This window comes from Crocodylus porosus, unplaced genomic scaffold, assembly GCF_001723895.1.
Source record: "Crocodylus porosus isolate Cpor-Errol unplaced genomic scaffold, CroPor_comp1, whole genome shotgun sequence".
NCBI classification, from domain to species: Eukaryota; Metazoa; Chordata; order Crocodylia; family Crocodylidae; genus Crocodylus; species Crocodylus porosus.
The window spans coordinates 44,527,986-44,540,235 of NW_017728949.1; positions in this window are offsets into that span (position 1 = coordinate 44,527,986).

Here is a 12,250-nt window from a genome sequence, read left to right on the forward strand (position 1 = left end):
TAAGCACCGGTTGACCTTGCCAATGCAGGCCTCATGTCGCTGTCCCCACCTACTCACCTAGATCATCAGGACCTGCTGATTTGAACACATCCATTCCCACCACAAGTTCCCTGACTAGGTCCCCTCTGACCCTGGGCCTGGCTGTGCCTCCCCTGGGACCATTGGGGATCCTGGTGGGGGAGGATGACCTGGTCCCTGCTCAGAATAATGGAGGCAAAGAAATTGTTAAATAGGTTAGCTTTGTCATCTGGTGAGACCACCAGATTTCCTAGCATGTCCTGCAGAGGCCCCACGTTACCCGGAACCTTCTTTTTACCCCCTACGTATTTAAAAAATGATTTCTTGTTATCCTTGATCTGGGTTGCTAGTCCCAGTTCCATCTCCATCTTGGCCTTCCTAACAGTCCCCCTACAATCCCAAGCAATGAAGGTATAGTCCTACCTGGTGATGGCCCCTCCCTTCCATTGGGTGTATGCCTCCTTTTTAGTTTTGAGACATTCCTGGATGCTTTTGGTTAGCCATGGGGACTTTTAAGCACTCTTGTCCCCTTTGATCCATGTTGGGATTGCCACCCTTTGAGCTTGGAGGATCGTCTCCTTCAGAACCGACCACTCTTCTTGGACTCCCAACTCCCCACCCCTCTAGGATCTCAGTGCCTCCCTGACTAGTCTCCTTAGCTCAATGAAATCTGCCCTTCTGAAGTCCAGGGCTGCTGTCTTGCTGCAGGCCTTTGCCACCCTGCACTGGATGGTGAATTCCAATAGGTGATGATTGCTGTTGCCCAGGTGATTGAGCACCCGCAGTCCCCTCACTAGGTTGTTGCTTGTGGCCAGGACCAGGTCTAACAAGGCATTACTCCTGGTGGGACTGTGCACCTCCTGGGTTAGATGGAGGTCCTGTAACTTGGCTAGGAACCTATGTGAGCGGTCAGACCTGGCTGACACTCTTCCCAGCAAATGTCCAGACAGTTTAGGTCACCCATGTTGACCACATCCTTTGACTTAACTGCCTCTGCGAGCTGACCTGAGAATTCCCGGTCTATCTCTTCTCCCTGGTTGGGTGGTCTGTAGTAGACCCCCACCGTTAAGTCTCTTTCCCCCTGACCCCCTTGTATTCTGACCCAGAGCACTTCAGTCTGCCCCTCCTCTGACCCAGTGCTGCTCATTGAGGATGTGAATTGTTCTTTGACGTAGAGCGCCACACCCGTGCCTTTCCTCCCTGTTCTATCCCTCCTGTACAGCCTATAGCCCTTGATATTCACTGCCCAGTCGTGCGTTGAATCCCACCATGTTTCGGTGAGCCCCACTATGTCTGGATTTGTGCTAGCTAGCAGGAGGGCAAGTTCCTTCTGCTTGTTCCCCATACTACGAGCATTAGTGTATACACATGTAAGGCCTCCTGAAGGTGTATGCACCGCCCCCCTAATCCCAGGACTATCCGTGCCCCTGTCTCTTACCTGGATATTTCTTGTGTTCATCGTCAGTCTTGGCTGGGCTGTTCTTGTGGGCAACACTTGGTTTGGTGTTCCGAGGCTCCCTCTGACGTCATCCTCCCCCTCCCCCAACAAGCCTAGTTTAAAGCCTGCTGGAGGAGATCAGCCACCCTGAAAGAGAACACACGCTTACCTTTGGGGGAGAGATGAAGCCCATCCCACCCGAGCATGTCTCTTGTCTTGAAGTATGGGTCATTGTCCAAGAAGCCGAAGCCTGCCTCGAGACACCATTCCCGAAGCCACAAGTTGACCTCTCTAATGCAGATCTTATGGTGTTGTCCATGGCTGCTCACTGGAAGGACAGGTGAGAAGACCACCTGTGCCCCTGCCTCCTTCAGCTTGCCCCCCAGAGCATGGGAGTCCTTCATCAGATGATCTGGGCTTCTCCTGGCCGCATCGTTAGTGCCCACATAGATTAGTACCACGGGGTAGTAATCAGTGGGCTGGATAATGGCTGGGATTATCTCCATCACATCCTGAATCCTTGCTCCGGGCAGACAAGAGACCTCGCGTTTCATGGGATCCTGGTGACAAATGGGACCCTCTATACCTCTCAGGATAGAGTCGCCTATGACAAGCACCCGACATCTCTTCTTCCAGATCAACTTGCCTCCTTCAGTCTGTTCAATGCGTGGAGCGGCTTCCTCTCCAGAGGTTTCCTCCTCTCCTTCCTCCTCCTCCTCCAGTGTCACCAGGCCTCATCCCTGTTCTCCAGCAGAACCGGGGGAACTGGTAGTGCACCGCCACAAGCAGCCCTGGCTCAGGAGGGCACCTTCTGCCATTCTGCTGTGGAGGGCATCTCCCAGGGTGCTTGGCCCTGCAGGGAAAGGAAATACCAATCAATTTCACCCTCCACTTCTCTGATTTCCCTCAGCCTACTAACCTCCTCCTGGAGCTCCCTCACCTGCGCCTCCAAGGCCCTAAGATGGGCACCTGCAGGACAGATGTGGGGGCCCCTGTTCCCTTTTTCTAACTCTTCAGGAATCAGGTCAGTTAGGTTTCCTTCTAGTACTTCTCAGGCCGCTGGGTATTCTGTTTTCCATGGAAGCCAAAGCCAGACTGATTTCTCTGCTGTAGGAGCCATGCTTTTCTTGGGTTGGACTTGGCCATCTCTGGTCACATGGCTTAGCCTGCTCTCAGATGTTGCACCTTAAACCCTGAGTTGCAGCTATTGCCTCCTCCCCTGCTTCTCTTTAACCCTGTGGGTTTCCCCAGCTGTGTGTTGTGATGCAGTAGGACTCTGCCTAGCTGCCTACCTAACTAAAGTCCTTTGGTGGTGGCTCCCTACACCTCAAGTAGCAGGGATTAGGGATCCCTGTTACAGGTACTCAAACGCAATTTACAGGATAAACCCAGAGATTTCAAATGAGAGTCTATGGTATTAAAAAGCATTCTGACCTGTTGTGACCTTTCTGCTCTTTGCAACAGAAGAATTGATCTATTATTTTTCTGTAGTAAAAAACAATTGAAAACTAAGAGTTTGCCTTATGGGTATCTTGTGGGGTGCCTTGAGTCAGTCAAAGGGTGTCTCGAGTCCAAAAAGGTTTGAGAGCCAGTATTCTGCTCTCTTTTGGGTTGTCCTATCCACTGGTTGCGTCTTATCTAAAGTTAGGCTCTGATCCTGTGAAAAGCAAGTCAGTATTGTCTCCCTCTTTTATATAGGGAAACTTGGAATTCATGGAATAAAATTTAGTCTAAAAGGTGAAAAATGTCTTTAAGACTGATGTCTAGATTTGTAGCTAACTATAACTTTTGCAAACTTAAATATTTTATATATGTTGCATTTCTGTGATAAAATTAATTTAATTATGTAGGATGTGGCAAAATGTTATGGATGAACATGCTAGTACAGAAATAGATTTGCTTTAAAATAATCTCCCTGAAAGACACCTTCATAAATAGAGTTCAAGGAATAAATTGAAATGGTAGGTGAAAAGAAATAGAAAATTATTATTTTGTTTTGAAAATACATATTAGGAGTCTGATCACCTTGCAATTAGCTTGTTAAAATATGACACAGAAATTAAATTTTTAGAGTAGTTATTCATTTTTTGCACCAAATATTTTGTATCCTTTCAAAAGTGGTTACAAATAAAACTCCCAGAAAATAGTCAGTTACAGATATGTAATTCAGGAAGTAGTGTAGGGCTTTTGTTTACCAATAAAAAGAAAAAATCTACCTATTTTCTTCCTCACAAGGACTGAAGACTAGTTCCCTCAACCAATACAGAGTTCATTATCAGTAGGCTGCTGAGCCTGCCTTCAACCATTTGATTAAAGAATAATGGATAGAAGACAGGTTTAAATTTAATTTTCCAGTAGCTCTTTATTGTTAACTAAAACTGCATTTTTCCTCGTTTCCTTGCAAGGGAATTTCAAATTCTTTTTAAGTGTCTACAGTTTGAAATGCACTATTACAATGCTAGATACAGGCTTTTGTTCCATCCATGATGTTTTAGATGTCATTAGTGTAGTAAAAGTAGCCATCAATCCCCTTTCAGCTTGCCATGTTTTAACTCTCACTTTTTTTCTTTAATTCAGCACTTCCCCGTAAGCTTAAATGCAGGTTCTGCTTACTGCTGTTGGATTTGAACATAGCAGTACGTCTAGAATTCAGATCACTTGGTTGCATGAGAACTTTTGTCAGCAGATGCAGCATAAAGGTCAGTATTTTAGAAGAGGATATACCACCACTACTCTTCACCCCTTCTACTAATAACAATTCGTGGTAGCATAGTTACAAAAGGATGTTAGGTACTGTATTTCTTCTAAAATGTTAAGAGGCTATTTATATTAGTAAACAATAAAAAACAAAAAGATACATTGACTATGATACTTAGCAAAATGAACTGTGATAAAAAAAAAAAGCATGAGAGACCTTAAATAAATGAAATTGTGTCTCTCCTAAATGGATATGGAAACATGTTGCCTCATTCTTGGTAAAAGGTAAGAATTTACTCTGGTGTTACGGCAAACAAATCTGCCCTAGTTGTTTGTGCCATTTAAGCATGTGGCTGCTACTTTCCACCTGAGAGGAGACATTGCTGCTTGTAGTATGCACAATGCTTTGGGATTAAAGGTTAATTTAGGAATGCAGAATAATAATATCTGTATAAAAAAACTTTAATCTTAAAGCCTCTATTTCTACTTTCAAGACTGCAGCCCTATTGTAAGTTGGTGCATTGATTTGTTTGTTCTGTTTTTGTAGGCTGTGATAGCAAAAGTGAAATGCAACAGCAGATTTACAGAATGCTGGGAGAAATCTTGGGTGGAAACTATTATGCAAAAGTTTCTGCATTTGCACCTGACTTACTACTATGAAATAGGCTGGCGGTTAACTAGCTTAGCACAAATTGCTTTTGATCCAGAAGTCAACAATTAATTCTAATAGGAGTTGTTATCTACCTAAGTTCTTTCAGCATTTCTATTGATGTGAACACCTGAGAGATGCACCCCAAATATCGAAATATAATAAAACATTATATAAAAAAACATAATAGACCATAATATAATAAGTTTTCCTAATTGTCATCATCATAAACCATCAAACAGCAAATCACCGTTTTGGCAGCTGCCTGCAGAATACCTCAACAAATCTAGATAATTCAGTTGGCGTTGTGCCAGGAATTGTGCCTGGGCTCCTGGAAAACTCGCCCAGCCTGACCCACCAGCTTGGTCCCTGTCTGGGCCTCCAGGTTGACATTTGCTTGTGGAGGGGTGCCCGGGCCTCTGCCGCCCCGACTCGACAGCCACCCCTCGCCGGGGTCGCTGGGCTGCTACAACCGGTTTATGATCATTATAATGTAGTGGGTTGCTGGATTTTTCTTGAAGATACTGAATTTATTCTGGATAAAAACAAGAAGCCTATTCCTTATGTGGGTCATAACATAGTTTGGTCTGACTCAGATAAAGTGTGCTGGTGACAAGACATCCACACTTTGAAGGGAAAGGGGGTACCACCAGGGGCTCAGGTTAGTACAAAATTTTCTGTACACAATAGAAAATTGTGAGATAAATCAAGCTGTATATTAAAGAAAGTTTTTCTTACCCTTCAAGTTGGCAGTGGCTTCCCTTTTAATGTATGCATCCCATCTCTTATGACTAGAAATGGTAGTGAATGGATAGCAGAAGAAAGCTATTTCTCATGAATAGTCAATAACAATATGGACCTATTTTTTTCTTGATTTTTAAATCCTTCTCCCATTTATAAAGTGGTTGTCTGAGCCTAATAAAGTGCTTGTCCAGCCTCATCTTGAACACCTCCAAGGATGATGACTGCACCACCTCTGCTGCGAGTGTGTTCCAGATTCTGGTGACCCTTACATAAAAAAAGTCCTTTCTTCTGTCCAGCTTGAATTTACCATCTATTAGCTTATGCCCATTGGTCCTCATCCTCCCTTGAGGTGCCTTTCTGAAGAGTTGCTCTGCTAGATCTTGATGTTCACCCTTGACGTACTTGTAGGCAGGTGTCACAGGGAAACTATAGAGAGCAGACCCCGAGGGGCCAAGGGGGAGTCCCGGGGCCCAAAACACAACAGGGAAGGTGAGGGAAGCAAGAAAGAAACAGAGATTCCCTTACCCACAGCTGATGCTGCGGCGAGACTGGAAGAGGCAGCAGGACCTGCACAGCAGATTAGCCGCGTCTTCTTGAAACTGCAGCCAGCTGCGGTTACTTACGAGTGGGGCTGGCACGGGACAATAAAAAGCAATCCAAGGGAGAAAGAAGTGGGAAGAGCTGGAGCAGATCTGCCAGCAGAAGTGCTCTTGGAACCCCGTTTGGAGGTGAGGAGGAGCCAAACGACTCTCCATGAGGCAAGAGGGTACCCCAAGGCTGCCAGAGGGAGGACGCCAGCAGTGAGGCAGCGGATGCCCTGATTCGCAGTGATGGAGCCAAGGGAGAAAATCCAAGGACTCTGGATGAAGAAGCCAACAGCGGAGATGGCCCCGAAGAGAGGGTGACAGAAGGCGACCCTGCAATCCAGGTGGGATTGGCACGGGTTTGGGGAGGCTCCCGGAGTCTACCCCGACAGAGGGCAGAGAGCTTAAGCAGTGAGAGGGGCTGCAGGAAGCAAGCTCCTACCAGGCTGAGCTGCTCAGCAAGGGACCAAGTAGGGTTGAGTTGGAGGGACCAGTAGTAGTCCTGTGCGACACTCAGGAGGGTTATGAGCCAGACAGAGGGGTGCCTTAGGCAGGGTTAATAGGGAGAGGAATTCTCCGGGCCAGGGAGCCCAATTTTTGTTTGAAGCCAAGGATTTTTACTGGTAGTGTTTTCTTTTTCGTTGTTCTGTTTCCCACTTTTGGAGGGGTAGGAAGGAAGGCCATAGAGGGTCCCATAATCAGCTTGATTCGGGGTCAGGATAGATCTTCATATCTGTAGCAGAGTGTCCATCACATCAAGAGGCAAGGGTCAGGCCCAGAAATGTCAACAACTCGGCGAGGCTGGGTATTAGGGCGAGGTATGGGGGAGGTTGGAGCCTCACAGAAGACCATCGCACCAAGATTCCCGACTCCGGAGATGCCCTAGTAGTCAACCCCACCACTGAAAGAACAAGCAAAGTCGTGACAGGAGAGATTGGGATGAGGCTGCCCCAGGGCAACGTATCCGGGCTATACAACCTCAGGGACAGAGCGACGGGCAAGCTTACGCACCCAAAGCCGGGCAGCACGGGACTGGATGTTTGAAGACAGCCAGGTGCAGCAGGTATCAAGTCACCTCTCAGCTTTCTCTTACTCAGACTGAACAGGCCCAGTTCCTGAAGTGTCTCCTTTATCGGGCCTATCCTCCAGGGCCCTAATCATACAGGTGCCCCTTCTTTATACCTTCTCAAGCTTATCCACATTCTTCTTGAAGTGCAGTTCCCAGAACTGGACACAGGACTCCAGCTGTGGCCTCATCAACACCAGATAGAAAGGAAGGAGCACCCTCTGGTATATATATAAACTGTACATCTAACAATCTGTCTTGTGACCACTGTGGTTGGTTTATTTGACAGATGAAAAACACACTTTTACAAAAACACACTATTTTAGTCTCATGACAAAGTTTTCACTTTGTGCCTGTGCACCCATCACCATCTCCTTGAAAACATCATAGTTGTTTAAAAGACGGCCTTAGTCCGCTGCTTCCTTCTCACAAGACTGCCTCAGCCCCCTCACAAATCCTTCTCCTGTTTGTCCAGTCTTTTCACTCTTTGTCATATTTGTTGCTGTCATTGTTGACAACCTCACCATTGTCATCTTTATTCTCTTTGGAGGGCTCACCTCTGAAAAGTCTGTGCCAGTCCCCTCTCTTCCATATGTGGTCTGCCATCTCTTTTCCATCATCTTCTTCTATCTTCCTGTAGTACCAGTACATTTCACTCAGCCCCATTTTAATACAGTCCTTGACTGAAAGTTCTGTGTTCCTGTTTATGAGCAAGTACCTGGTCTTTTTATACCGGCGGTGAGCGGGGAATGCCCACAGCCAGCGGTGGCAGTGTTGGCAGCAGCGAGCGCAGACCACCTGCAGCAGCTGGCAGAGGTATCAGGGTGGAGGAGTGGTGAGTGCCAGGCAGCAAATGGGGACTACCTGCAGATGCTGGCAGCCACGTTGGTGGCAAGAGGGGGTGGTAACCACCTGCAGAATCTGGCAGCAGCTTTGGCAGCAGCCAGTCTCAGGAGGGCCACGTGCCTCCTCTACATATTGCCTATGTTGCCCTGCAAAATACTTTACAAAGCTGGCTGTTTTGGATTCTGCCCTTGTTGCTGGTTTTCTAATCTGGCTCATATACTTGGCCCAGGAGAACAGGACATCTAGCATTCTTCTGCTGCTGGACCATTTCACTTTGTACAGTGTGGTCCTCACCACTTTCTCCTATGTGGAGTTCCAAAAGAAAATGCACATGGGTCTTTGGATTCTGTGGATGACTTGGTCTGAGGAAGAGAAGACTAGGGTGGTGTACAGAAGCATCAGTAATAGCACAGCCTTCGTAAGTGCCATTGCTTCCTGCCCTTCCCCTCCCCCTCCCCCTCCCACCCATTGGCAGGCAGCATAATTGCCATAGTCCTCATTTCTGCTTGGTCTTGGCCTCTGTTTTTTCCCATGCCATCTGTCCCATCAGCTCTGGGTCAAACTCCACCCCAAGGATCTTTACCGTCTCATGGGGGATGGAGAACCCCAGGGCTGACAGGTCCCCGAGCTTGCCCAGAATTAGGCAGATGCTTTTGCTCACATTGAGTTTGGCCCCTGCTGATGCTCTGTATACCTGAGTGTGTTGTAATGCTCTTTCAATCAAACTCTTGTCCCTGCATGATATTGAGGTCATCCATGTAGGCCAAGATGTCCCTTCCTGTTACACTCCCAGGGACCTTCACGCCTCTGATCTCAGGGTTCTGCCTGAGCTGCTATGCTAGTGTTTCCATTATGCAGATAAACATGATTTGGGGAGAGGGGGTGGCCCTGCTTGATGCCCAACTCCACCACAGTCGGGGCTGCCAGGGACCCATTTACCAGTACTCTGAGTCTCTCTTTGGTGAACAATGTCTTTATCCAGGTGACAAAGGTTGCAGGGACTCCCAACTTTTTTAGTGTCTCCGGTAGGAAGTAATTGGATACCTGGTTGTATGCCTTCTCTAAATCAAGGTTCAGCATGGTGGCATTCTGTCCTCTCTCTCATTGGTACTGTAGTATATCTTGCAGCTGCATCAGGGCTTCGTGGATCTGTTGCCGCAGCACTGAGCATGCCTGGTCCTCGTGGATCACTGCACCTATAACAGACTAAAAGCATGCGACCAAGACTTTTTGGCCATTAGTTTGTAGTCAGGGTTCAGGAGCCTTATAGGGAGCCAGTTTCTCAGGTTCCACCTCTCCCTTTCTTGTAAAGAAGAATTATAAGATCTTCCTCCATCCCTGCTCCCAGGTGGCCCTACTGCAGGTGTTCTCTATACTTCCAGCAGCTCCAGACCCACCTGGTCCCAGAAAGCAACATAGAATGCTTTGGGAAAGCTGCCTGCCCTCGAAGTCTTATCATGCTGGAAGCTGTGGAGCATCATGTCGATTGTGTCCAGCCTCCACTCCTCTGCCACTGTCCCTCATCCTCCTCAAAGACCCCTGTCAGCTTCTGCAGGCAGTCCTGCATGGCCTCTAGCTCTTCTGGTTATGTATTATAGAGATCCCAATAGAATGCCACTGCTGTCTCCAGCATCCCCTTGTTTGACTGGTGTTTCACCCCTGCTCCGTCTAACAAGCTGGTCATTACTTCTTTCTTGGTTTCCTTTATCATGCTAAAATAAGCACACCACTCCTCTCCCTTCTCCACCCAAGAGGCCTGGGCCAGGAAAATCTAATTCCTGGCCTTCCCCCCTGTACCAGGCCCCAATCTGGGTCTTCACCTCCTACATGGCCTCCCTCATGTTCCAATCCAAAGCCATCTGCTTGTGCAGGTTCTACCACTTGTGGTTTAGGTATTCATGTTGCTGTCTCTGGAACCAGACTTGCCTCCTTCCAGCCTTTTGGAAGAAGTCCCTTATTCTCTCTGACCCACTACTCTGTGTGGTTCCAGTATCTGGGTTTCATAGTTTCACAGTTTGTAGGGTTTGAAGGGACCTGAGCAGATCATCAAGTCTGACCCCCTGCCATGGCAGGAAAGAGTACTGGGGTCAAACGACCCCAGCAAGGTGTTCATCAAGCCTCCTCTTAAAGACTCCCAGGGTAGGAGCCAGCACCACTTCACTTGGAAGTTGGCTCTAGATCCTAGCCACCCTGACAGTGAAGTAGCACCTCCCGATGTCTAGTTTGAATTTACCCTCTGCCAGCTTGTGATCATTATTTCTAGTCACTCCTGGTAGTGCTCGGGGGAATAGGGACTCCCCCAGTGCCTGCTGGTCCCCTTTGACTAGTTTGTAACAGGCCACTAGATCTCCCCTCAGCCTTCTCTTGTGGAGGCTGAACAGGTTCAGGTCCCGTAGCCTCTCCTGATAGGGCCTGCCCTGCTGCCCCCTGATCATGTGAGTGGCCCTCTGGACCCTCTCCATGCTGTCCACATCCCTCCTGAAGTGTGGCGCCCAGAACTGGACGCAGTACTCCAGCTGCGGCCTGACCAGTGTCACATAAAGGGGGAGGATCACCTCCCTGGACCTGCTTGAGATACATCTGTGGATGCATGACAAGGTATGGTTGGCCTTTCTAACTGCATCCCCACACTGCCGGCCCATGTTCATCTTGGCCTCAATGATGACTCCAAGATCCTTTTCTGTCTCTGCACTGATGTGAAGGGAATTCCCCAGACTTTAGGTATGCTGCTGGTTCTTCCTCCCCAGGTGCATCACCTTGCACTTATCAGTGTTGAATCCCATCCTATTCTCATCTGCCCACCCCTGTAACCTGTCTAGGTCTGATTGCAGCCTATTCCTCCCTTCTAGCATGCCCATATCCCCCCACATCTTTGTGTTGGAGCATTTTCTATTCTGTGTAGTGTTGTCTGAACTCTCGCTGTATCTTATCATCATCCAGATGAGTCACGTTCAGTTTCCACATGCCCTTGCCTCTCATGGGTTGCCCTCCTTTTTCTGCTTTCACTGTCAGAAGGCAGTGGGCCGAGAAGCACACATGTGTGGATTTAGCGTTAGCTACCATCCACCCTTTTGGGAGGAGGATGGAGTCTATGCATGATTTATACTACCTCAAGGGGTCTACCCAGGTGAACTTCCCCCTGGTCCTCTGGCATCTTTGCCTGCATCCACCAGGCTGTATTTGCAGATGAGCTGGGTCCCAAACAGTTAACCCAGAATCCCTCTGTTGGCCCCTCTCTCAGTCTGTTGCATATGATAAATGTGGCCCTGACTTCCATGAGGTGGAGCTGGACCACATGGTCCTTTGTCCTTTGCCTTATCTGCATATCAAGTTTTGGAGAATTCCAGGACTTAATAGATTCATAGTTCATTAGGGGCTGGCAGATCATCAGGTCCAACCTCCCTGCTCTAGGCAGGAAGACAACTGGGATCAAATGACCCAGTGAGGTGACTGTCCAGTTTCCTCTTAAGCCTCCAGGGTAGGTGACTGCATCACCTCTGGAGGGAGTTTATTCCACAGTCTGAACACCCTGACTGTGAAAGAGTTCTTCCTGGTATTAAGCCTGAAGCAGCCTTCCAGGAGTTTATATCCATTGGTCCTGGTCTTTCCCAGGGGTGCCCTAGTGAACAGCTGTCCACCGAGCTCCTGATGCACCCCTCTGATCTAGTGGTAAGCCGCTATCAAGTCCCCTCTCAACTTTCTCTTCTTTAGGCTGAAGAAGAGTCCCTCAGCCTTTTCTTGTATGGGTTGCCTTGCAAGTTCTTGATCATATAGGTGGCTCTTTTCTCTCAAGTTTTCCCATGTCCTTATTGATGTATAGCGCCCAGAACTGGATGCAGTCCTCCAACTGCGGTCTCACCAGTTCTGAGTACAGCAGGAGTATCGCTTCCTTAGTTTTACATGAGATGCATCAGTTGATGCATGCCAGCATGTTATGTGCCCTGCTGATGACTGCCTCGCACCGACAGCTCACATTCATGTGATGGTCAATCATTATTCTTAGGTCCCTTTTGGCCATGGTGCAAGTCAAGCTGTCACCACCAAGCCTGTATGTATGTCGAGGGTTGTTTGCCCCCAGATGACGCACCTTACACTTAGAAGTGTTAAACTTATCTGGTTCCAGTCTGATCACAACATCCAGTTCCAGTCATGAGCAGGGGCTAATTAGCACATGGATCCTTTCTGGGGGTATTTAGAGTACACACACA